General features: G+C 37.1%; 1 long non-coding RNA gene across 1 annotated transcript; it reads right to left on the bottom strand.

Annotated features, from left to right (window-relative positions):
- Positions 1–2,771: 2,771 nt before the first annotated feature.
- LOC129418029 (uncharacterized) lies at positions 2,772–8,262 on the bottom strand. Its single transcript, XR_008635952.2, has 3 exons — positions 7,974–8,262; positions 6,937–7,765; positions 2,772–3,556 (listed from the first exon to the last, which is right to left on the bottom strand). It is a non-coding gene; the product is annotated as an uncharacterized lncRNA (long non-coding RNA).
- Positions 8,263–26,805: the final 18,543 nt, after the last annotated feature.

Below are 26,805 nucleotides of genomic sequence, written 5' to 3'. Positions count from 1 at the left end.
AGCGCCAAACTTTACCTGCTACACCACATTCGGTATTTATAGCTTGTTTTTTGCGTGCGCTACCTGCTTACCGACTGACAGTGATCCTTATCTTGCTCTGGTGCCTGGCAGTGACACAGATACAGTACATACGACATCACGGCAACATGCGGAGATATATATAAATACCTGAACATACGTAAATAGGTCATTTTTTTCACATGTGATCCAAAATAAAGTGGAATGGTTTGCATATAATGGATTAAAATTGCAATGAGACAATGATTTGAATTCATTTAAAATTTTATTTAGTGTCTTGAAAAGAGTTGTTCAATAACTTTGAGAACTAGGCCCACATAAGAATCAAAACAACAAATAAAGCCAGAAATAAACTGTACATTTGGTAATTGTAAATCAAACGGCTGTGAGAATAGACCGTACACAGAGAAAAATAGGGGTCCACTCTGGGGTGAAAATGCACCAGTTAACATCCTGTAAACAGGGCCAACAAAGGCGAGATTTGAATAATAGTGCAGAACACTACATGGAGGTTACCAATTATTTTTGCATAAGCAGTTTGAGATCTCTCTCTCCCCCCTCTCTCTCTCTCTCTCTCTCTCTCTCTCTCTTACACCCTTTCTCGCTCTTTGTTTAGCATTAAACATCTCTTTCTCTGCTTCTCAAACAGAAATTTTTCAGCAAGGGGCAAAGCTTTGTTTTCTGCGATTTGATGGCATTCCGATCCCAGTTGCTTTAAATAATTCATCACGTGTGGATTCGCTTTAAATTAAATTAGGTTGTTTTCTTTGAGAGCAGATTCTATAAATAAAGCACTATGATAATTGTAAGTTTGAAAGTTTTCTTTTTATTGTAAAGATCATTTGAATATCAATCATCTGAATGTATGGAAATGTTTGTTTTGAACATTATTATCACTTTCTTAACTATACAGCATATATAGAAACACGTTCACAAGTTTAAAAATGACCACCGTTTATTTTATACATTTTATGGAAACAAAGTTTTAACTGTTATTGATTCTTAAAGCAAAATGTTGAATTATCCATATTTTATAAGTTGCATATAGATAAAATTATCTCCTAACTAGTTTTAATTTAAAGGAATAGTTTACCCAAAAATAAAAATTCTGTTATCATTTACTCACCCTACACTGTAAAAATATTCCGTAGAAATTACAATGTTATTGCAGCAGGGTTGCCGGTAACTTACTGTAGATTTGTTATTTACTGGCAAATAAATAAATTTTAAATATTAACAAGTCTTTATCTTTACAGAACAAAACCATACAACAACAGCCTCATGCAAAGCACTCTGGGAACCAAAAACCATAATCAACCTTTTTCTGTTTTTTTTTTATTTAGATTTTGTTTCCCAGAATGTTTTGCGTGATGCTGTCATTTTAGTTTTACTCTGTAAAGACAAAGACCCGTAAATATTTAATGTTAATTTAACTTTGAACAAAATGTTGCCAGTAATAACATAAATTTAAATCTACGGTAAGTTACCGGCAACCCAGCTGCAACAACACTGCCACTTCCACGGAATTTTCCACAGTGTAATGTTGCTTTAAAGCTTTATGAATTTCTTTATTCTGTTGAACCCCAAATTGAGATATTTTGATAAATGAAGGTAAGCACACAGTTGAGGTACCCACTGACTTCCATGAAAAACAAAACTATGGAAGTCAATGGGTAAAAAATCTGTAGAAATTACAGTGTTACTTCCAGCTGGTTGCCGGCAACCCACCGCAAATTCAAATCTATGTCACCCACTGGCAAGAGTTTGTTCAAAGTTAAAAACATATTAAACATTTACAAGTCTTTATCTTTACAGAAACCAACAATACAATAACAGCCTTATGCAAAGCATTATGGGAACCAGAAATCATCATCAACCTGTTTCTGTTTTTTTGCTTCAGATTTTGTTTCCCAGAGTGCTTTGCTTGATGCTGTTATTTTAGTTTTACTCTGTAAAGACAAAGACTTGGAAATGTTCAATGTTCATTTAACTCCGAAGAAAATGTTGCCAGCAAATAACATACATCCAAATCCACGGTAAGCTACCGGCAACCAGCTGCAAGTAATTTTTTAATCACTGTAACCCAGTCTCACGAGGTTTCGTGATATAGTCACGCAATCTTTTCATTCTTTTATGTGATATTATCACAAATTTCCGCGTTTTTTCGTGAACGAATTCCTGTTTTCGCGCGACCACCACGCACTGGCCACTCAACTGCCTCCTCCCATCCTCAAACCATTGTCGCTTCGGTTTAGGGTTAGATTTGGTGCTTGCATTAGAATGTCACTTTATATATTGGTTTATACTATTTTTTCTGATTTATTTTTTTGAATGTCGCCTGGCGTTAGGGTTAGAGTTGGGTTTGGGTAGGGATGTCATTTTATGTAAATCTAACCATAATACCGAAGTAACAATGGTGAGAAAATAGGACAAAACAGTTGAGCAACCAACACGTGACAATCACACGAAAACAGAAATTTGTTATAAGATCACGAAAAAACGCGGAAATTTGTGATAACATCACGAAAATAGAACAAAAAAACCACGTGAATATATGACGAAACCCCGTGAGACTAGGCTGGGATTTTTTTACAGTGTGTGCTTGCTTACCATCAATGTATTCATGGTTAATGGGTTAAACATTAATTTAATTTCTAAAAACTACTCAGCATGTTTATAACAAATAACCGACTCATGTACACTGAAAAAAAGCTGCATTTTTGTCAAATCAACATATATTTTGTGTTACTTTAACTTTTAACCAATTAAACAATTTCAACTTGTTTTTATAAGTTGTGTCAACTTATCACAGGTCAAAATGGTAAACTTGACTTGCAAAACCAAGTTTTGATTTTTTTTATAGCATAGTAGTTCATTTCACACTAAAAAGTGTTTAGGAGTACAACTGGAATGTATCCCTTAAAACAAAAATGTTATTTCATGAACGATTCATATTTCATTATTTCAGAAATTTTGCTTTTCACACATATTCAATGTGATGATTAATAATTACTTGACTGACTGAAATATTGCTGGCTCCAGTCATTGTAGGTAAATATCTTATATTCAAGAAATCCGACAGGAAGCGCTAACTGATTCTGAGAACTGTGATCAAACATCTGTACACAACGCCAACGTACCTCACTCATGACGTCAAATCCGTCTCTACATTCAGAGTTCACTACCCTAACTCTCAGCTTCATTATTGTGACTCTATTAAGCTTTATTTTGCAAGGCATCCTTTATTCATAGTGGTCTCGGAAACCACAAGGGTTCCACATTCATGCATAGTTAACTGGTAATGCGAAATGCTTGTATCAGGCAGCACAGATCTGTGTCTCACAAAAACCCCTGAAGATTCATGTGATGGCAATCGAACCTGGGGCGACTATGCGTCAAAAAGCCTCTATTTAGGATTTATTCAGTTACAACAGCAGTTTCGTACACAGGTCACACAGTGTAAGTCTCACTTATGTAGAAAAAACATCATTGGTATTTTTTCCTTCATGGTTCAGCTAATGACCAACAGCTGTTACACCTGCCACAACACAAAATATACAAATTAATATAAATCATAATTATGGGTTTATTTACAGGGAATTTTGCAAAAGGAAAGCTCTTGTATCGTGACTTTTTAAAGTAGATTAAAATTCTAGCTTTTTATGTATACTGTACATTTTATTGTGACTGTATTTTGTATAAGTGTGCATTACAGTATTGCAATTTTGCAAATTGTGATCATCAAATGCCAAAAGTAGAAGAGAAAGAAAGTAAAACGTATATAATTAAGAATACGTACTATAATTAAGAATACAGTTTCATACTGTAACATTTTACAGTAATGTTCTAACTGTTAAAAAGGTGTTTTATTTTAAAGCAATAAAATAATAAACATTCTGCAACAACACGAACACAGATAAAGCAATAAATACTGTAATTAATTATACATAAGCACAGTACACTGTCAGAAAAAAATGTATCCTACAAAAAAAAGGTACAAAACCCTCAAATGTACATTTTTGTACCCTCATAGGTATACAACACATTGAAGTGTTGTAACTTTTGGGGTACAATATAATACCATAAAGACCTATTGTCTACATTAACGATCAGTTTTGTACCAGTTTTAGGGGTACAACCCATTTATCTGTACCTTTACGGTACACTATAGATCCTTAAGGTACAGTAATACACTGTAAAAAAATTCGGTAGAAATTACAGTATTACTTGGTATTACTAGCTGCCAGTAACTTACTGTAGATTTTACATTTATGTTATTTACTTGCAACAGTTTGTTTAAAGTTAAATGAACATGAAACATTTCAGTCTTTATCTTCTACAGTAAGTTACTGGCAACCAGCTGCATAATTGCAGCAATTTTTTAACAGTGTATCCAAAAAGGTACAGCATTGTATTATGTTTAGTCTACCTTAAAGCTTAGGGTACCACCCCGGAAAGGTACCTTTTTTTCTGATAGTGTTGATTCTTAACACAAATTTAAAATTAAAACACTTGCAGTTTTTGTAATTTTCAGAAATCATAGACTTATAGCTAAACGTTCATTGTGAATAAAACAATAAATTAGTTCTTGCAGTTTTTGTCATTTGCAGAGATCATAGACTTGTAATTAAAACATTTATTTTTGAATAAAACAATAAATTAGACCTTAAACTTTATTACTTTGCAAAAGCAGTGAACATACATTTCTGCATTGTATTATTTGAAAGAGTAATACGACTGTTTTATGCTGGTTTTATTTTCATCTTGTTTTGGAGGCGCGAGAGGAAATGACAGATTGAAGGATTCGGTGGGCGTCTGCTTTTCGCTCGAGTGTCCTGTGTGTAGTTAACACATGCCCACTGTCTCTCCCCACAAAACACCAAATGCCAAACCATTTACTGCTCGAAACGTCCAATAACAACCTGCGAGAAATGTGTCCAAATACACTAATTTGTCATTTCCTTCCTTGCAGAGAGACGCTTTGAAATACATACGCAATTAAAAAACTGTGTTAGCTATATCACTTGTAAAAGAGTGCTTTTCCACCAGACAAATACGTATACTCTTATCAGATCTTAGTTATTTGCATTTTATATATTTTGGATATTTTAAGATTTCTAAGTTTTATTTTTTTTTTGTCAAAAATGTCAGTCAAGTATTAGTGTTATAACAAATAACGCCTACCAACAATAAAAAAACTGTTTCCAAACAACCCCCCAAACAGGGATGATGGGAGACCTCCTCTGTAACAGTGGACAATTAAAATCTTATTCCTGGGTTGAGAAATTAAATTTAATGAATGTAGATCTGTGCAACAACAGATGGTGTTCTTATACAAAATACAAAGATAGATTTCTTGTTTGAAGGCTGCCTGATCAAATGCCAGTGGTTATCAATTAGGAACAGAGTGATGGTTAGTGAACGAGAACATAAAACACAGTTTTTCCTCCTTCCACACACCTCACACATCACCCCTTCTACTTAGAGACACACACACGCACGCACACCTTCAAATCATACAGTTTATGCAGTTATCATGCCTGTGAGCGTGAACGTACAGTATGATGGCACAATTCACGACAGCTTTATTTTCACATGACACATTTTACTGCAGGGTTTTATTACACATAACTTTCTCGTATGTGAAGTAAAATGATATCCACTTCACCTGGCTGCCACTGTTTTACGGAAAATTTAAACACATTTTTTATTCCATGTTTAAAAAATAAAAGATTTTAACTTTTTTAAATAATATATTCAACACATTTAGATGCCTTATACTTAAAGCTAGATAGCTTACTAATTTGATCAAACGTGAATTATTACACACACAAAACAAGTGATTATGTAAATAAATAAATGCATAAATGACCAGTCACATTCTTATTTTCTCAGGCTTCACAGATAGTGGAGAAGTGTGTAATATATACTGCAGACCAACTGGAGAGAGCAATTAAGAGGCTGCTCAGATTTAGTGGAAACGAAGCTATATTGTCGCCGAAGCCGAGGAGGTAATTGTGAGACAGCCTTGATTGTTTTGTAAGAAGATGCTTTCCCTTTAACTTTTTAAATACTCCATCTACAGAGACTCTCTGTTTTAATGGAAATAAGTGAGTCTGAAAAAAAGGTCTAAGTTTTCCTCATTTATTTACTTCCCTAAATGCATTCTTAATCATATAAAAATTAAGGAAATCAGAATAATTAAAAAATGGAAAATTTGAGCACTTTCGGGAACGGCTAGTTCCCCGCGTCACTCGGCTTCAAAGAAAAAAGATAAATGATGATGCCATTAAAAAGTGAACTAATTAAGGAAGGCTTCTTTTAAGAACTCATTAACTGCAACCTCATTTACATAATGATGCATATTAATTAAGTTTTAATGAATCTGAATTTCCACCAAGCCGCTTTTCTTTGGCTGTGGAACAAATTGAACAAATTATTTAAAAGTGTTCTTGAGTCTACTTTTCACACCAAAGGGGAGAGAATGCAATCATTTGTAGAAAATCATATTTTTTTAGGCAGGCCCATCTGTTAATTTTTTTTTTTAATGTAATCATTTACCACTTTTTTTCTAAACCTAAGAGATTCATTCTGTTGCTAGCCGAATCGTGAGGTTTGAAGAGAGTAAAAAACAATAGAAAATAAATAAATAAATAAATAAATATAAAGAAATTCAGGAATTAAAAAAATTATAATGATCATTTAGTGCAGGCCCACACACGGCGGTTAACAAGTAACGCCTTACAATAGCATTTATTTTTTGTAACTTTCTTTTTGTGCAAACTGCTGTAACACACACACAAATATATATATATATATATATATATATATAAGAATGAGCAAATATTAATACAGACATATAACAAAAAATGTATAAACAAAATCTGTAAATTTTGTTAAGACATCATAATCGGTTACCTTAAAGATTTAGGACTTTTGTTGCTATCTGTTGCTGCCATGAGCGAGTGTATGTTTAACAGTGCCAGCTGCTGCAAGTTCAGGTGTTATTGTGGTGTGTGAAGTGACTTAACACATGTGTTGCAGAAGCATCAGTAGCATCTTCCTTTCTGCATGCATTGCGCTCGCTCTCTCTCTTCCTCCCTCTCTGTCTAAAACTTAATACAGCAGTGCTATTAACATAAATCTGGGAATAAACGCAGCCCGCGGGACTGACAGTGCACAAATTTTGGCATTGTAGCCTATTTTTATTTTGGGGGAGGGAGGGGGGCTAAAAAGAAAGAAAGAAAAAAGAGAAAGAAAAAGAGAGAGAGAGAGAGAAGAAAGAAAAAATACTTTCAAATGCAATTTAAATGCAATTTAATTGATTAATGAAAATACGGGAGGAAAAAAAAGAAAGGAAAAAGAAATTAAAGAAAGAATAAAGGAAAAATTAAATGGAAAAAAGGATGAAAAAAGAATAAGAAAGAAAGAAAAGCTGATGAAAGCCATAGGCGAATGCTTAATGCAAGAACTCACTTGCACCAAATGGAGCGACGTGCGTCCCCTCCATCTCCCAGATGCTGAGCTCCGAATGCGTCTCTGAGGTTAACCTGACACAAGCGACAGCTCCCCTCCCCGTCTGCCCGCCTCACGCAGCCCCCTCGCTCCCTCATCCGTTTCTGCCGCTTTAAAGGAATCACCTTTCTGTGGCGGTAGGATGCTGGGGGTTCTTCTGACAGTGAGCACCTTCCTCAGGGGAGGTCAGGAGTCAGGGATTCAGATGAGGCAAGCTGGCGATGCAGTGTAACTGAAAATGGAAAGCAGATGTTAGTTAATTAGGGAAAATGTGACTGACAAGACTTGAGCGGCAAGGTACACGAGCTAGCCGGCACCGAGCAGCTGTTGTCGCCGACTTCATTGTCAGTCTCGTACACAAGTCACAACATCCCCACGGCAAAACGCGGCCACGAACGCAGACAATTATCAAAATAGAATTAAGCTTGATTTAATCGTACTCATCTCTCTTTGGCCGTGGACTGGTAGCCCGTGTCTGTTTTCTTCTAGTTCGTTTTCTGCGTTTATCTCTTCGCCGCTGAGCGCCCAGGCTGCGGCTCCACCGAGACTTGCGCTGAGAGGGTGGGGAGACAATAGATGGGGGAAATAAATAGCAGACAAAATAAAACATCCTTAATGAATCACACACGGTAATCTTTCACTTCTCGGTTTAGAGTAGGAGGATGTAGCGTCGGCACTGAAATTTTCGATGAAGCTTTTCGTAGAAGTGAGAAAGAGGGGTTGCGGTGTGCATCGCTCCAACTGTTATGAAGCCGTGGATGGAGAATCAGATATTAATATGCACTACAATTCAACATTGTTCAGAAAACCTCAATCACACACTCATAGATCAAACTCTTTTGACCTTGACCTGCAGGTGAAGAGACATGGTTTGGGTGTTGCAGATTTGTTTCACTGTACTGTATGTTTTAACAAGAATATTTGGAAGTGGTCTGTGCGAGATTTTTAATGTTTAAAAGCACCGGCACCGTCTTTCACTTAAATGCGGGAATTCATCTGGCACGAGCCTCAGTACACGAGTAGCGACTAGTTGTGAGTGTACATCAGTTGTTTATTATTGCGATGCATTGTGGGGTTGAATGAGTGCACTCAATAATGTCCACTATGATTTCGGACATCTATCATGGTTTTGTCAAGTGCTTCATGTCCTCAGGGCAACTATTATGTTGACCCTGGGACAACATTTCAATCAACCAATCAGATTTTAGAAATAAGTTTACACTTACAACCAGCTTCTAGACCATGGTTTTCCCCTTATCATTTTCCTCTGATTTTAGGGTTCAATTATGGTTCGGGTTGGAGTTTTGGGTGGGGTTAGGTTTTATTTCCAAAAATTGCCCTTGGGTCAACACAAAACAATTTTAGAAAAACTAGAAATATGTTTACAGTTAGTTTCAAGTTTAAGCTTACAACCAGCTTCAAGACCATTGTTTCCCCCTTATCATTTTCCTCTAATTTTAGGGTTCAATTATGGTTCGGGTTGGAGTTTTGGGTGGGGTTAGGATTTATTATCAAAAATTGCCCTTGGGTCAACCCCATACAATTTTAGAAAAACTAGAAATAAGTTTACAGTTAGTTTCAAGTTTAAGCTTACAACCAGCTTCAAGACCATTGTTTCCCCCTTATCATTTTCCTCTGATTTTAGGGTTCAATTATGGTTCGGGTTGGAGTTTTGGGTGGGGTTAGGTTTTATTTCCAAAAATTGCCCTTGAGTCAACACAAAACAATTTTAGAAAAACTAGAAATACGTTTACAGTTAGTTTCAAGTTTAAGCTTACAACCAGCTTCAAGACCATTGTTTCCCCCTTATAATTTTTCTCTGATTTTAGGGTTCAATTATGGTTCGGGTTGGAGTTTTGGGTGGGGTTAGGATTTATTATCAAAAATTGCCCTTGGGTCAACACAAAACAATTTTAGAAAAACTAGAAATAAGTTTACAGTTAGTTTCAAGTTTAAGCTTACAACCAGCTTCAAGAACATTGTTTCCCCCTTATAATTTTTTTCTGATTTTAGGGTTCAATTATGGTTCGGGTTGGAGTTTTGGGTGGGGTTAGGATTTATTATCAAAAATTGCCCGTGGGTCAACCCCATACAATTTTAGAAAAACTAGAAATAAGTTTACAGTTAGTTTCAAGTTTAAGCTTACAACCAGCTTCAAGACCATTGTTTCCCCCTTATCATTTTCCTCTGATTTTAGGGTTCAATTATGGTTGGGGTTGGGGTTTTGGGTCGGGTTAGGTTTTATTTCCAAAAATTGCCCTTGGGTCAACACAAAACAATTTTAGAAAAATTAAAAATACGTTTACAGTTAGTTTCAAGTTCAAAGGGATACTTCACCGATTTAGCATTCAGCTTTGTATCTGTAGAAAACCGGCAGTATTACTGAATGACCATGTTTCCCCCCTCATTTCCCCCTGAGAGGAGATATATCTGCATTTTGGTTCTGCAAAAAAGTCCTCCGATGATGTAATATGACGATTTTTGCATCATCGGAGGACTTTTTTGCAGAACCAAAATGCAGATATCTCTCCTCTCAGGGGGAAATGATGGAGGGAAACATAGTCATTCAGTAATACTGCCGGGTTTCTACAGATACAAAGCTGAATGCTAAATCGGTGAAGAATCCCTTTAAGCTTACAACCAGCTTCAAGGCCATTGTTTCCCCCTTATCATTTTCCTCTGATTTTAGGGTTCAATTATGGTTCGGGTTGGAGTTTTGGGTGGGGTTAGGTTTTATTTACAAAAATTGCCCTTGGGTCAACGCAATACAATTTTAGAAAAACTAGAAATAAGTTTACAGTTAGTTTCAAATTTAAGCTTACAACCAGCTTCAAGACCATTGTTTCCCCCTGATAATTTTCCTCTGATTTTAGGGTTCAATTATGGTTGGGGTTCAGGTGATAACAATCGGAACAGAGACAAGACATGACACGGATTAACCGTGACAAAGCCAAGAGCCATCCGAAATCATAGTGGACATTATTGAGTGCATTCATTTAACCCCACAATGCACCACAATAATGAGTGTATATCCGACGTACACTTACAGGTAGTCACTTCTTGTCCACTAAAGTCTAACGCTGAATTAATTTGTGCATCTCAACGAAAGATGACGCCTGCATTGGCGAGCTCAAGTGTCCGAATTTACTAAATCGTTTTCATTCACTCCTTCAAGTGAACTATATTAGTGAACTAATCTAAGCAGTAGTGAATGAGTGTATGGGGCTATTTCAGAATAGGGGGCTATTTCGGACACAAACCCTTGATCCACTACAAAGCACCTTTTGTGCAATGGAAATGATCTTTATCAGAGTCCTGCACGAGTACATTTTTCGAGACCCGCTCCCGCCTGTACCAGAGCCAAAGTTCAGCAGCAGACCCGACCCGTCACCCGTGATAATATCAAAATTAAATCCGCACCCGCCCAGACCTGTAATATTTGGCCCGTTACCCGACTTGTACCCGCACACGCATAAATCACACACGCTAAAATCATTCCAATTGAAGTGCTTTATTTTTTATCTTGTACCTCTCTCAACATCACAACAGCGTCATTAATGGGCTAATGAAACAGGCTAAAGTTCGCTTTGTATTGCGCCATTCAAGAAGCCTACCATCGACACCTAAATGGGCTATGGAACCTAATAACTATACACAAATAATGGAAAAAAAGAACAAGAAAAATGCAACCTACCTACACAACCCCTGCTGTGCTGCTAAGTCTTGTCTCGAAATGCCTTCTAAGAGAAGACGTTCCCAGCTTGCGTCTATCAACGGCAAAATTTTATGCAACTCCTGCAATACTCGCTCCAACTAGGCTACGAAAAGCATCAACAAAGGTCGCGCACTGTCGCAGTGGTGATGACGTGATGGGTCAAATGTCATATGTTGCGCGTGTAATGGTAATTTAGACATACAAATATTGCACATATTTTCATTCTTAAGTTAATTATCCGCCTGCATCCCCGCCCGTGAATTTTAGGAATGTCACAATCCACCCGTTTTAGACACTTTTATGTGGCCCGACCTGTTGCAGGACTCTGATCTTTATGGAAACTTTTAGGAACCTTTATTGTTACACAAATTTTTTTTCTGAATTCTATTGCTGATCTAACACCTGCAAGATTTGCTGTATTTGTTTAGACTAGATAATGGTTGATCAAGTCCCCATAGATGACTAAATCCGAACAGAACATGGGTTTAGACATTCATGCAAAAAATGTGTAGATATTTGTGTATGTGAATTTGGTTACACTTGTTGAAAGTGTTATTAATAATATTCTACTTTTGATTGCTTTTTTCTTTTCTCTCTGAGCTACTGTAAATGCATGCAATAATACATTCTGTTGCAACCACAAATCAATACAACCATAGAAGCTGGATTTATTATCTTCATTTGTCGTTGGGCTTCTTTATATTTGCCACATTATTTAGTTTAAAGCACTTCCAAACTGTTTATCTAATTCCAAAGAAACATCTTTGTTTTTCAGTCTCCTATTAATACTCTATCTTCACCATGAGCTGGATAATAGCGCGTTGTTTATTACCACCTCTGTAATTTTGACAGTGCTGTTAGTGTAAGCACACACTCAACAGAGCCGAGCATTACTCTAAACTGCCATCTCCGTGCCTAAATCTGGGCATGTTACATGAATTTCTGGTCAGCAATATTAGCCTGTGAAATTGATGAATTGCTAGACATTAGCCCCATTCAAACAACAGATGTTAATTCACTTCAGATGTGAATTATCTGATCATTTATGTCAGGAAGCATAATATGAATGACAGAGATTATGTGAAATTCAGCTCTTCCCCTGGTAGACAGAATGTCCTTTTTCTCCTCAGGTAGAGGGCCTCTGTGTTAAGGAGACAAACTCCAGAATGTTCCATTAGCCAGGCGAGTCTCTAAACATCTCATTAGAACCTCGACATGGCCGCCTTGGGCTCTACTATGGAGAGCGATTGCTTTTCTCGGTGATGAGAAATTATTAGTTATCCTGGCTCTGGATTCATACGCATATGTCGTGTTGTTTGGTGTCATTAAGCAAGGACACTCAAACAATCATCGTGGACTCTGTTCTAAAGGTTGCATACAAATGTTCGGATAATAGACTTTAGATACAACGGGGCTCAAATGTCTAAGACCGCATTAATAGTGTGAGTTCGAAACCTAATTTAAACTTGAAAGATTTCTAACAAAAAAAGTTTTATACGATGTTTTATATTTTAGGATGATCGTTAGTTGATAAACCTGTTAACCTGCACGAGGACGAAGATGCCCTGAAGCACTCTATGTTTACATTAGTTCAAAGTTACTGTTCGAGTCACGATTTGTGATTTCGAAAATGCTCTTTGGGTTTTTTGTAACAAAGCTATAATTTAAAAAGTTAAGTTTCTAAAACCATTGTATCTAAAACTGTTGTGTTTACATTTCACAATGGACAGATGTTGTTATCCAAAGCGACTTATGGTGCATTACAAGGTATTTTTATCAGTTTGTTTGTTCCCTGGGTTCAAACCTATGACCTTTTGTGCTGGTAACGCAATGCTCTATCACTGAGCTACACATGAACACATTTCTGGTAAACAACCTTTTAAGTCATATGTTCTTAAAGTGGACATATCACGAACATCTGACTTTTTACATGTTTAAGTGCTATAATTGGGTCCCCAGTGCTAGTATCAACCTAAAAAATGTAAAAAAAAAACAACCCAGTAACTTAGTTTTAGTAAACCATTTTCTGCAAGCATGTGAAAAAAAATTGGCTCCCCTGTGATGTCAGAAAGGGATAATACCACCCCTTAATCTGCACTATCCAACCACGACACTGCCATTTAGTGCAGTGATCAGCTTATTTGCATTTAAAAGAACACACCCAAAACGACACATTTTTGCTGATCTACAAAGTGGCAATTTCAACATGTTATAATAAATTATATATATATATATATATATATATATATAAATGACAAACATTTTTGGGAGACGACATACTTTGTAGGAATTATGTGAATTAAAATGTACCTACAAGAAGCAATATTGTGAATATACTGTAGAAAGTTTAGCTCTTCAAAGAACATTGAATATTTTTTTCTTTTAATTGTTGCAAGAAACATGTTATGGATGTGACCATTCTGAAAGCTGGACATCTAAATATGGAACAAAATGCTTTCAAAACTTCAACAAAGACCTTGCCTGGGTAAATAACCAAGTGACATCTGAGATATAAATTTTATTGACATCTGAGTATGGTTGAAAACTTTTAATTAGAAAATATTTTTATGGTAATGTTGACATTTGCATAGAATTGTCATTTCTTTAATACCTTTATTATCTTTGTCAGAAAAGGTTTAAAACTGTACATATCTGTTGGTGGGGTTTATTTTAAACATTGAAATATTTTGGGGTACAATATTATACCCTGAGGACTTATTGTTTACTGTTAAGAACCAATTTTGTACCAGTTAAATGTAAGGGGTACAAAACATTTAAATGTACCTTTAAAGGTCCTTAAGGTACAGTAAAGTACCCCAAAAGGTAAAACATTGTATTATGTTTTGTATGCCTGTAAAGGTACAAAATGGAACCTTAGGGCCAAAAAGTTTAAACTGAGTGGACCTCTATGAAATAGGGTGGACCACAAGGCCTTCTCTCACATGACATAATTTTACGTTATAGTAGTGGTTACAGGGATAACATTATGTTTTTTGAGTCATTTTTTAGATCAGCAAAGAGGAATAAGAAAAATGAAATAAGAACAAATCAAGAAATTATAAGCACATGAAAATAGAAAAGAACAAAGTTGGAAATAAAGTATTTAGGAACAAAAATATAACCAAATGAAGCTTATTTGCTCTATAAATTAAATATAATTACACTTTTTAAATAAGCAGGGACCCATATACTAATACCCGTTTTCTTTCTGAACTGTTTACGTTCACTTTTAGACATAAATGACTGTTTTTATGAGAATTATTGCCAAGACTGGTAATTTGAGATCATTTTGCGTGTATGTATCCTGTCAAGCGCAAAGAGATTGTGTGTTTGCGTGCTTTTTGAAATGTGCGTCTCCATGTTTGCGCTTATGAGTGTGTGTCCATTTGAGTATGTGTGTGCATCTGTGCGCACAGAAAACAGCTCACTTTAGTATCTTCTTCCGCTCAAATTGTTTAAAATGGCTTGAATGTTAACATTTGCAAGGTTTAGAAACATATGCAAATTATAAACTTTTATATAAATAGTTATTTATTTCTAAATCATGCATATTTGAGCCGCTATAATTAAAGAGATTATAATATTTTATGCGTGATTTCTTTTGCTTTTACACAAAAAATATTGGATGGGCCAGCCTTCAATCTGAGTGGGCAGGTGCCACCCTGGCCCTTATTTAGCCTCGCCACTGTTAGGGTACATGTTTGTACCTTTATTCTGACAGTAGCTGCATTTCCATTACAGATTTGCACAAAAATTGTGCGATATTTTTATATTAATCAATGATATGCAACCAAAACATAGTTTTTCCTCTCGCGATAAGTCATTCCAAACATCACATCGACGGATGTTGGCTTTTTTAAGCCATTATTTTAATTGAAGGATACGTAGGAGTGTTTTCCAAACATCAATGCCATGAAAAGCCTCTTATACTTGGGAGCGGTATGAGTTGTTTCTCGGATGTTATATTACACCGCGTCATCTTCAAATAATGATTATGCACCTTTTCTGAATTACCTGAAAAACCACCTTATGCGAGTGTAAAAAGTTTTAGTGATATTGTTTCCATTGACAGTATTTTCAATTCGCAATGTCAATTTGCGAAATTTGAAGGGTAATGAAAATGTAGCTAGTGTACATTTCTCCACTGCAAAGAACCTTTTTTATTTTTTGACAAAGACCTTTGGAACCTTCATTTTAGATTATAGACGGTTTCGGCAGTAACAACATAAACAAGTGGCTTTCGTGGAACACACGTAACTTCCGGTAAACTCTGCGAAGAATAAATAACAACAAAGTCCTTTAAAAGTAGTTTATTTATATAACAACCAAAATAAACAACACGTAGATTACCTAAGAAACCATTTTTTTTTTTACACGAGGTATTTGTTCAAGAGTTCAGTTTAGCAATTAGCCAGACCATTAAACAAACAGAAACCGGAAGTAATGTTCCGACCAGACTGGTAATCTCGTCACCACACGTGCGTCCGATGAAATCGTCTATAGGATAACTTGGATCTTTGGTTTTGTACAAATCCTGGAATTCACATCGAGTTGACTGCAATTTGTCATACACGCTTTATCGAATATTAAAAAAAACTTTTTATTAATTCAATGTAAAAGAAATGTATTTATGTAAATTATTCAGTTCAAAACGTTTCACTTTTTATACGCTTAAAAAATTAGTAAAATGCAAAAAAGTGGACTAGAGCGTTTTGGATCTCACTGTATATAGTCAGTTCTTTGCCCCAGATTTAAAGTATGCTAGGAAGAACTCTGTGTTCAGTGAACTAAGAGCATCACGCTGGTAAGAATGTGTTGCTAATCACCTCACTCTTTGTAATTTCTTCGGTTGAATCCTTTTCAGCTCAGCTGATTTGATCAAGGCATCGCCGGTTGCACATCTCCCGACTTTGAGCCGTTTCTCTTTGCCCCCCTCTAGAGAAAAAGCATTTACTCTGAATCCAAAAGAAAATATGGTGTTAGAACCTCCCCTCTCTTCAACGCAGTCTCGTGGGGGCAGAGGAAAGGTATCAAAACAAAGAAAATCAAAAATTTCAGACTAGATAATAACCTGGATTACAAAGACTGTGCAGCCCGAAAAGCTAGTAATTGGGTCAAGTGTACTTCATGTGAAAAGAATGGAAAATATAAAATAAGTTTAAAACCAAATAAGATTAGAAATATGTAGCCTTGCTCTTGTTAACTTTGCTGAAGATTGGCATTTCTCCTTTACCCAGCTTTCTGCGGTTTTTCCGTTCATACCCACAATGCAACAGTTCTACATGAGAGACTCATCAATGGAAAAGCATATAGGTCCCAACAATACTTTCAACTGGCCTCTTGGATATATATTTAGCATCAGGGCGCTGTCCATCCTGGTTATCTCAGATGTTTCTTTAGCTGTGGACCACGAGTCTGGCCCAAATTATAATCCTTTCCTGTCCACCATATCAATGGGCAGCCTCAGGCCCAATCTGGTAGGCCTGGATCCCAGAATTCTCTAAATAGAAATAATTGTGGCCGACAATCTTGCTGTGCTTTACTAATGCTTGTGACAGAACTTTATTCTCATTCTGACGCCCACGAGCTTGGCTAGCGTTACATGTAGAATATGCTAAGCTATATAATCTCAGTCCTGATTAATAAGTGCCACGAGTGGTTTGGAGTGCACGTGTTGGACGCTAATGGCTCCATTCGGTGGTTGTGTGACCACGCTTTAAACCGTGAGACCTAATGTCTTGACATTATTCCACTTGCCCACACTCAAGCAGAATGATGATGACCTTAATTGTGATAATTTAGCTTGGCCGCTTAAATAAATCTGTCCTGAATTTGGTTGATCTCTCATATATAACAACCTATTATCTTTGCTCATTAGAAAGCATGAAACGTTTTATGCTGATTGATGTGCAAATTAAAATAAACGCTGTGGCATTTTATTAAATAAAAGTATTTTTTATTTATTTTTTAATAAATTATAACACCCACACTTTTATGGCTGTTTACTTCCAGTTAATTTTACTTTATGTGTATATATAAATTAATATAGCTAAATTTTAGCCTAAAGAGGTCCAATCGGTTTTGAGCTTGTCCTCTTTCGACTACATTCAGAAGTAGTGGAAAACATATTCGACCGGATGCTTTTGTGGGGTAGATGCTCATGAGGTTGAATTTGTTAACAGGACCACCTAGTCTCCGCTTACTGACCTTATGTGTAATGTACTGAGCACAATGTTTTGCATCTGTCCTGACTTCTAGCGTGAACCCATCATTGCTAAAACGAAAGCTGCTGCTCTTCGCCTCATTAATTTTTGTTTCATTTAGTTTCAATTGTTTCATTAGTACTCATAAACTTTAACCCAATATTTCTCCCACTCGTGTTTAACAGAAGCAGAGGGACCCGCCCATAGACCATCCCTCGAAGTCACTAGGACAGAAGCAGTCGAAAGTGGACAAAAGAGACGGATTACATCCCCAGGTGTGGGCGGGAATGTGTCTCTTTCGTCCACTTGTGATCCGATTTATCAAAACGCATGTTAATAGCAGATGTAAACAGGGCCCATAAGTATACATACGTACCTTACAATGTGTTTGAACAAATACGCCTACAAATGAAGGTGATAAACATTTCCTACAGGTTCCTATAAGTGTTAAAAGTTACCTTAAGTTTTTCCATCTGTCTTTGTTTTTCTGAGACTAACTTCAATAGTGCCATTGAACAAATTTGCAGGCAGCGCAGGGCACCGATGGCAGACGCTAAATACAACCAAACAAAAGACCCAAACAAACACATTCAAAAGCAACTCTCCTCAATTTTCCAAACGACTTGTCCATTTTATGACAATACTCCCCCCCCTTTTTTTGTGCCAAGCCTGCCCACCGCCCCTACCAGTCAAGGCAATCACCTCTCTCATATACATCTGTACAAATTGATTTCCTTTACAAGAGAAGATAAAGCGCGCAGCAACAGAAATACCTGTAAGTGAGGTATAATTACCGAGAGAGACATCCCCTGCTGCGTCCATTCAGCAAGTCCCAACAACATGCATTTAAAACCTCAATAGTGCTCGACAGCCTTGTACGAATAAGCCAGAGATTTGATTAAAATTATAGCTCTTTTGCTCCTACTTCATCTATTAAGATAAGCATCTTGTTCAGGGCATTTTTATATATACATATGAAGAGGGCTGGTACAATTTAACAGTTTTCTCCCGCTGCTCCGCACAAAAGGACCCTGAGAGACCCCACTTCACTCTCACCTGTACAAAGCAGTTGGTGTCAGAGTGGCAAATGCCCATATTCAATACATTCAGAAGCTTAGGCAGACTGTCTACAAGAATGTGGATCCATTATTTACTTTTATAATGTGTGGTCATGTCGGTGATGGCTTTACTGTTTGACCCTACAGCAATGCTTCAAAATTTTATGGCTTTATGCCTGTAAAGAGTTACAGGCACTGAGCAATTAATTTTAGGCTTGGATCAAGAAGGACTTTAACCCTCTTGGGTCTTGGCTGATTTTGCATTCTTGAGCAGATTTGACCAGCACTGACATTTGTGCTTTTTTCAGTTGCTTAAAAACATAATAATGTAAAAATTGATTCACGCTGCAAGTGTAGCATGGAAAATATGGACAAAATTTTCCCCTCAAATAGGGAACCAATGACCTAACGGGGAGGGGCAGCAAGACGATGACGATGTTTATGCGAAGCAGTTTGTTTATATCTATGGATCCAACATGACAGCAGACGCGAAGTTACCTTTCAATGCAGCCTTTGATAGTGTTCTAAGTAGTTTTAAATGCAAGTTTAAATAATTTCATATGCAAGAAGGATGTGGTCGATACCAATTTGTGTTCGGCAGTCCCGGCCTGGATGAGCGCAAAGTAGCAAGACATGCTAGCCACAGAGTTTTATAGGACCAACCTGCTAGGCATCATCGTTGACAAAGTCCATCTAACTTATAAATGGTCAGTGGTATTTATTAATATCATATCGTCATCTGGTATATTTGAAACGATTGGCTATAAGCCAAGTACAGACGCATTTGATAAACGGCCCAGTAAACTCTATGAGACTGGTCTGGTGTTAGCCAGGCTAGTGTTCAGCACAAACTGGGCTACAATATTATGTGAGCAACATGTATGTACTTTTTTAAGAGCAACATTTTTAAGTCACTGATATAAGTCCACAAAACCCATACTAAACATGTTTTCACAAGACTTTTCAAAACAGGATCTAGTTTTTTTTTTTAGAGTTTTTTTCTCCTGGAAAAATGCTAATGCTATAAGTTAGCATATCTTTTCATCTCAATAGCACTTGCTTTGTTGGAATTTGTGCAATATTTGCTTATCAATTTATTTATAATATTATAATTGTATATTTATTATATACGTATATCACATTCAGTAAATAATTAACTCTTTCTCCGCCGTTGACGAGATAACTCGTCAATTAAGATAAAATGCTTCCCTGCCAATGACGAGAATTTCCGGCTTTCCGCAATACCGACAGTGGTGTAGTGCAGGGTATACGCAGGTATACGGAGTATACCCACCTCTTTATTTGATGGCATGGGGTATACCCACTTCTACTGGGGGCATAAATTTAGAGTATACCCACTTCTCCAGACACCACTACACCACTGAATACCGCTATTATCCCCCAGCACTTCCGCAACTTATACAACCTGTAAGTAGCGCCTCACGTAAAAGAGAAAGAACTCTGTGTATGTTTTAAAGATCGCACTGCATCTGATCTCTATTAAAAGTCCTTCACAAAAATGGAATTATCTCAGCTTTTTGCTCGAAATTGGGTGTTTTTGAAGAAACCTACCCATATTTGAGAGGTGATAAAAAGAAAACTAATGAAGGTAGGATGAAACAGTTTTTTTTTGTTTGAAAGCATTTTCTGGAAAGCATTAAACTTTTGTGAAAATCATGAAAAATGCTGGCAGTGACTGGCAACTTTTTTTAAAAACGCTTGCGGGGAAAGAGTTAAATACATTAATAAATGTAAATACATAAACAAATCAATAGAGTTATTATTACACTTATTCATTCATGTTTTTCAAGAATTCAGGGATCTGTAGCTAAATTTTGTATACATTAATTTTACACTGTAACATTAACTCAGTGTAGTAGCTGATACGCGTTAGCTCCAAGGTAATTTTCTTATTATTTATTTTGCTAGGAAGTTTGGGCCACAAAAGCCACTTGTTTATCATGTTGTTGCCACTGAAACCAAAATAAGCTGCAAATAAAATAGTATTCACAACAGTTCTGAATATTCCAAAAAAGGATACAGCTGGCATAAGGAAAAAAGTTTTATGCACTTTTACTTAAATTTTGCGGGCGACAGGCAAGTCAGGACATTAAAAACCCTGCGGTATGGTGTTTTTCTTCCAGTTTAAAGCAGTGTACTCTGAACCTCAGAGTACCTAGACAACCCTAGGACTTGTATTTTTAACAAAGCTTGTTTTAAATATCTTCAAGTAGATTCGCATCACCCCTCAGAGCTTTCTCCTTTTTCTTTTGTATTGAAATTTTTGGAAGGAAATGCAAGTATCAAAACAAGAGCATGGCACTGTTTTTTTTTTTTTTTTGCGGTGAGCTGATACTAAGGTATTGTGAGTTTCACATTGTCTAATGATCCACTATCTGTGCTGTTGTGTCCCATGAGGCCTGCTTTGAGTGACTTGTCTGATGTGTTGAGCTTTTAATGGTACATATAAATGAAGCCATATAATAAATGAGAGGTAGGTAGAGAATACGAAAAGGGGGGTAAGAGAACGTCCCCTCTTATTTATGATTGTCATGCTTTTTTGCACGCTGGCGTGTGCAATTACATGCAATTTAATATTTAAACGGCTACTACATAAATAGGATCCTAGTAATTGCCATTGCTTTAGCTATAATTTACATATAAGCACATCTAAATACTTATAAGTGTCTTGCGCAGGCTTGCACGATCTAACAATGTCAACAGGTCATGATATAAATGGCCTAATAATTGCTACCTGGTATAATTCTCTTGAACCGTACATGCTTTCTAGCTTTTTTCAGTTGCCTGTCTGTGTATGTGTGTGTGTGTGTGTGTGTGTGTGTGTGTGTGTGTGTGTGTGTGTGTGTGTGTGTGTGTGTGTGTGTGTGTGCTTTGTGAATTGTATAGTAATGCTCTGGGCTTTAGGTGTAGAGTACTGTATCTCCCTTTTCCGACAACCCCAGTGACCAAATCAGCACTTGCCATATCAGTACCCACCATGTAATTTCCAGCCGCACTGGGAAAGCCGTATGTATAAGGGGTCTGACTTGATCATTTTTGGTCATCTCTTGGGATCTCTAGGGCAGCAGCAGTCAATTCCACTCCTACGGTATACTGTTGTACAGATAAAAAGGCTTAAAGCACTGTCCTTGTTCGCCACAAAACCATGTGCACGTCTGAAGCACGTTCTCTGGCTGAAATGAAACAGTGTGAAAATCAAATTTTGTGGAATAAAATCTAATGTCTGTGTTGAAAATGTGTCACAACGTTGGGGAAATATATGGCTGCAGTTTGTCACAGCGTCTCTGCGACTATAAGAGCTGGTGAAGTGTGTTTCATTTCCTAAAAGAGACCCTTAGCATAAACCCAGGGATCCTCGTAGGTTTAAAACTGACGGTTACCCAAATGCACTGAACATGGCTTTTATTGTTGTCATTTCTGTCTCTTGAATTCCTTTACGCACCTATGAATAAAGCAATAACAGTCATGATGGAGCAGACAGACTCATAACGTAGCAACGTACGCAGGTATCCATCGCTTCTTCCAGTTACTACCTGCCTCTCCAACGCACTCTTTGTATTCAGCATATGTTAGACTAGCAGATTGCTTGGCTGTTCTCTTGTGGAATAATGAGTGCCAGAGAAAATACACCTGCTTCTCCATAACCATTCTCAATGTGAGAAAATGTCTCTGATGTTGTCCAAAATCTACACTTTGAAATGTAGCCGCTTCCTAGCTTGTCATGACAGTGTTTGTATTTTTGTGATCCACAGGTCAACTTCCATTGTGTGGCAATGAGAGAAAGAAGGAAAATACTATATTATGGTTCCTGAACATCCAATCCAGGCCGCACTGGACACAGAAGAAGGTAAGTGTTGTAAAATGAGGAGGTGTTGTTTGTAAATCTGAGTATTTATCAAGTATGGGGCAACTAAGAGTGCCACACACATCCTAAAGAGTAAAGCCAAATTTGACATTTCGATTGCCCCCTGTTACCTGGCTACAGTGTAATTGAATAGGACATGAGCCAAACGTAAAAACCAAACGCAACAAGGGTTAATTCTTATCATGTTAATGCATGTTTAAGTGTTAATTTTTCTAATAAGTTTGGTTTAAGTTATTAATTATTAGATGGTATTACAAAGGGTGTGATGACTTGATTTGTGTGTTTGTTATTGAGTCAAATGGGCAAGCTTTGATGCCTCGGCTCCACCTCACAAGGAAAATGGGCGAGGTTTGATACCTCAGCTTCACCTCACGATCGCTGCTGCCCAAAATCTAGCTTCAAATAATGTCATTGCATTGGTGTTAATATAATTTTTTTGGAAGTCTGTGAAGGTGCGTCTGACAGTCTATGGGGCAACAGGGTGTTCATTTTTATTTTTATAGTATTGCCTTGTGTAGCAAGTAAACATTGGTCCAAAATTCCACTTTGTATACTGTAACTGTTATGCAACATCTAATATGTCTATTGTCTGTGATTGTGTTGCGGGTTTAGTGTGGCTTCACGCCAGACTTGACTCTTCTGTACTGTAGCTACACCATGTACTAAGACCGACAGAAAATTAAAAGTTGCAATTTTCTAGGCCGATATGGCTAGGAACTATACTCTCATTCTGGCGTAATAATCAAGGACTTTGCTGCTGTAACATGGCTGCAGCAGGCGTAGTGATGTTACCTGCCTAGAAAATCGCAACTTAATTTTTTTCATTGGTTTTAGTACACGATGTAAGTACAGAAGAGTCAAGTTTTAAATAGAAAAAATATCGAAACTTTTTGGTTATTTTTTAGCGTGATGCTAATGATCTAATCAGATTCAATAGATTATGCTAAGCTATGCTCAGGGTTCCCACACCTTAGTTAACTTCAAATTCAAGGACCTTTCAAGGACTTTCCAGGTCCAGTACCCTCAAATTCAAAAACTAAATGTTACATTGTGTTACCTTTAAAGATACATTGTTACCATGGGTTCACACCAGCCACGTTTCAGGCATCAAAATCAGGATGAGCGCAAAGCGTCTACCGCGCCTACTGTAGTTTGGCGCTTAAACAGTTTGAGTTAACTCGCTTCATTCCCATGTGAAAGTCGCGAGTGAAATTCTAGTCATTCTAGACATTCACGCGGAAATTCACGTCATGGGAGGGGCTTCTGCGACTCTGGATGCTTTCTGTAATCACGTTACTACTACAGCAAGCTCCTAAATGGTTAACGTGACGCATTTTTCCGCCATAGTTCAATTTTTTCAACTCGCGCGGCAACACCTCATTCGTGCCGCGAGAGCGCCTTCACATTGACTTAACATTGAAATCCACGGCTGGTGTGAACGCAGTATTACAGTTCCCTTTCGAGGGAACTCGCGCTGCGTCACTGCGGTGACACTTTGGGGATGCCTCCAAGGCTAAGTGTGTCTGAATGTGTACAACAAATTCAAGCAACGGTAAGGCTTAACGACAAGGACAGGGTGACGCGGGAGCCAGGAAGTATATTGTTATTTAAAAAATTGCCAAAGAGGGCGTAACAGGGACGCAGGAAGTATGGCAAGGGAGACGCAGCGTCTCGTTCCCTTCTCAGGAAACAACAGAGACGTTTTCGTTTGTCAAACACAACTATGCAGAAAAGCATTTTGGTATGAATCAACATTCGCATACAGAAGATATAAGCATTTAAAGCAAACAGTTTTGTGCTTAAAAAGTCATGAATTTTATGATATTATCCTGCACTACACAGGGAATATGGATTTTTTTCCAGAAAACTTTTTGGATAAAATAGATTCAAGCACTTTAAATGACCAGTATCTATGTATGTATATTTTCAAAAACTTCCCAGGGCCTTGAATATTTTCCCCCAGATTCAGAAACTTTCAAGGATTTCAAGGATCCGTGGGAATCCTGTATGCTAAAAGTGGTACCGCCAGACCCGGAGATCAGCTGAATAGATTCCAAAAAGGTACAAATCAAATGTTTAACTCTAGTGGAGCTGAAAAATGAGCATATAAAAAAGTGGAATGTCACTTTAAGAGATCCTGCAGTTGCTTGCTATTGCTCAAGTAGAAGGGGAGTTTACCCTAAATACTTGACACTTCAGCTGATACTTTTATACTGTTTTAAATACCACATACACATTTCCTGTATTTTTATGGTTGTATTCTAATAAAGAGACTGAGAAATAATTTATATGATCACTGTACAATTGCAAAAAATAACTAATCTAATGGTAGCATGGTGGGCTTGTAAATTCACAAACAATTTTAAGGCCAAGTTTCATCTCTGTAAAGAGTTTGCATATCTGATATTTAATATTTGCACAATATATCGTTCGAGCATCTCCATTGCAATGCACACGCTAATGCAATCGCAGAACATCACTATTTACTATTTCGGACTGTTAACAATTTCCCTGTATTTTTACAGTATATTACTTGCACCACGAGTCGGGAGCCCGCGTATACTATATACAGCAAAAATAGTAGCAAAATACCACAACACCAATCCCGTCAATATCGTGCAGGCCGAATATCTGAATTATTCAGCTTTTGAGCGATTCAAAACCTCTAATTAAATCCAGTGTTGCATGTTGTTGGCCATACATCATCATATAAACCATGTTTATGATTTATATGATGATGTTTACAGTATTTCACTAGAAAAACAATAGTGAGCCAATCAGAGTGTCTATTTAATATTTTTCAGCCCAACACTGATACTAACTAAATATTCCCCTTAGGTTTACATTTCTAAGAAAAGCACACAGCTATGCGGTGTGTGGCAGCTATCCTTTAAGGGGTTTAGATATTTAGATGACTAAGCTTCGACAGAAATGTCAGAGGCGGGGTACCGAATAGCTCAGCACTTTCAGAGAAAACACATGGAGTTCTTCGAGAGGACCGAATGGAATGGCATCACAAACGTATGCTTTCATTTTGCATTTTATGGTTTTAAATTGCATCCACAGGACCGGCACACCCCCGTCTCATTTCTTAAGCGCACGCAGGCGAGAGCGAGGCATTGTGACAGTGGCCATGTGCAGTCAGAGGGAAAGGGCTGCTTTTGTCTGCCCTGCTCCCTGTCACGGAGGGTCACGCAGGCTTACCCTCGGAATAAAGCCCCGGCCATTGTTATAATTTGCATTGATGCATAGAGAAAGAGATAGGCTGCTAACAGGGGTTACTCCGAGCGGGCGCATCTTTGCATGGAAATGTATGCTCGGGACGGACAGTATGCGTATTTCTCTGTCCCCCGCATCCCCCCTGCAGCTGTGTAGGCCTCTTCAAGGTCACTGTTAAGGACGGCGAAGCCAATTAGTATGCAGATCAGGACCCGATATGGTTTAAGGGTATTGCTCTGATGCAATCACATTAGTTGGGCCTGTAAAAAATCCCTAGCTTGACCTCAATCATAACAGCCATGGGAGAAGGTGAAGAAAGAATAGAGGAAGGTCCACATTGTCCTGATGATTCTGATTTTCTTGTACCCGCCATTGGCATGTGTGCCACTGTAGAATGTTTATGTTGTTTCGTTTTTCAAAGTTTGCATGTTTTATACGACTAATATTTATGAATATTAGGCTCAACACTGATGACATTTTTGTTGCATAATATTTTTGTACACTCGATTTTGCACAGGGTTTACATAGCTTAACTGTCAGGGCAGTTAAGGTCATAGGTTCAAATTACATTTGAATAACGTTGGAATTATATTTTAATTATGTTGTAATTATGTTGATATTACATTGTAATAACGTTGTAACTACGTTGATATTACGTTGTAACTGCGTTAATATTACATTGGAATTGCATTGATATTACGACGGAATTACGTTGATATTACGTTGAAATTACATCTTTTTTATTTTATTCAAATGTTAAAGTGACTTCACTTTTTACCAATGCATTCCCTGAAAAACTAACCCATGATGTTGGGATTGCTATGGCTGTGCTCTGCATGAAAGTCTATTCTAAATGAATGTTCAGGATATTAACACATTTTTGTTGCATAATATTTTTGTAAACTGGATTTTGCATATGGTTTTCATAGCTTAACTGTCAGAGCAGTTAAGGTAATGGGTTCAGATTACATTGTAATTACGTTGAAATAACGTTAAAATTACGTTGAAATTACGTTAAAATTACGTTGAAATAATGTTGAAATTATGTTGAAATTACATCTTTTTTGTTTTATTTAAATATTAAAGTGACTTTACTTCTTACCAATACATGAAAAATGTAAAAAACGAACCCATGATCTTGGAATTGCCATAGCTGTGCTCTGCATGAAAGTCTATTCTAAATTAATGTTC

The sequence above is a fragment of the Misgurnus anguillicaudatus genome, chromosome 7 (assembly GCF_027580225.2).
Source record: "Misgurnus anguillicaudatus chromosome 7, ASM2758022v2, whole genome shotgun sequence".
NCBI lineage: Eukaryota > Metazoa > Chordata > Actinopteri > Cypriniformes > Cobitidae > Misgurnus > Misgurnus anguillicaudatus.
The sequence above is the reverse complement of the archived record's forward strand: the minus strand, read 5'-3'. Positions and strand labels throughout refer to the sequence as shown.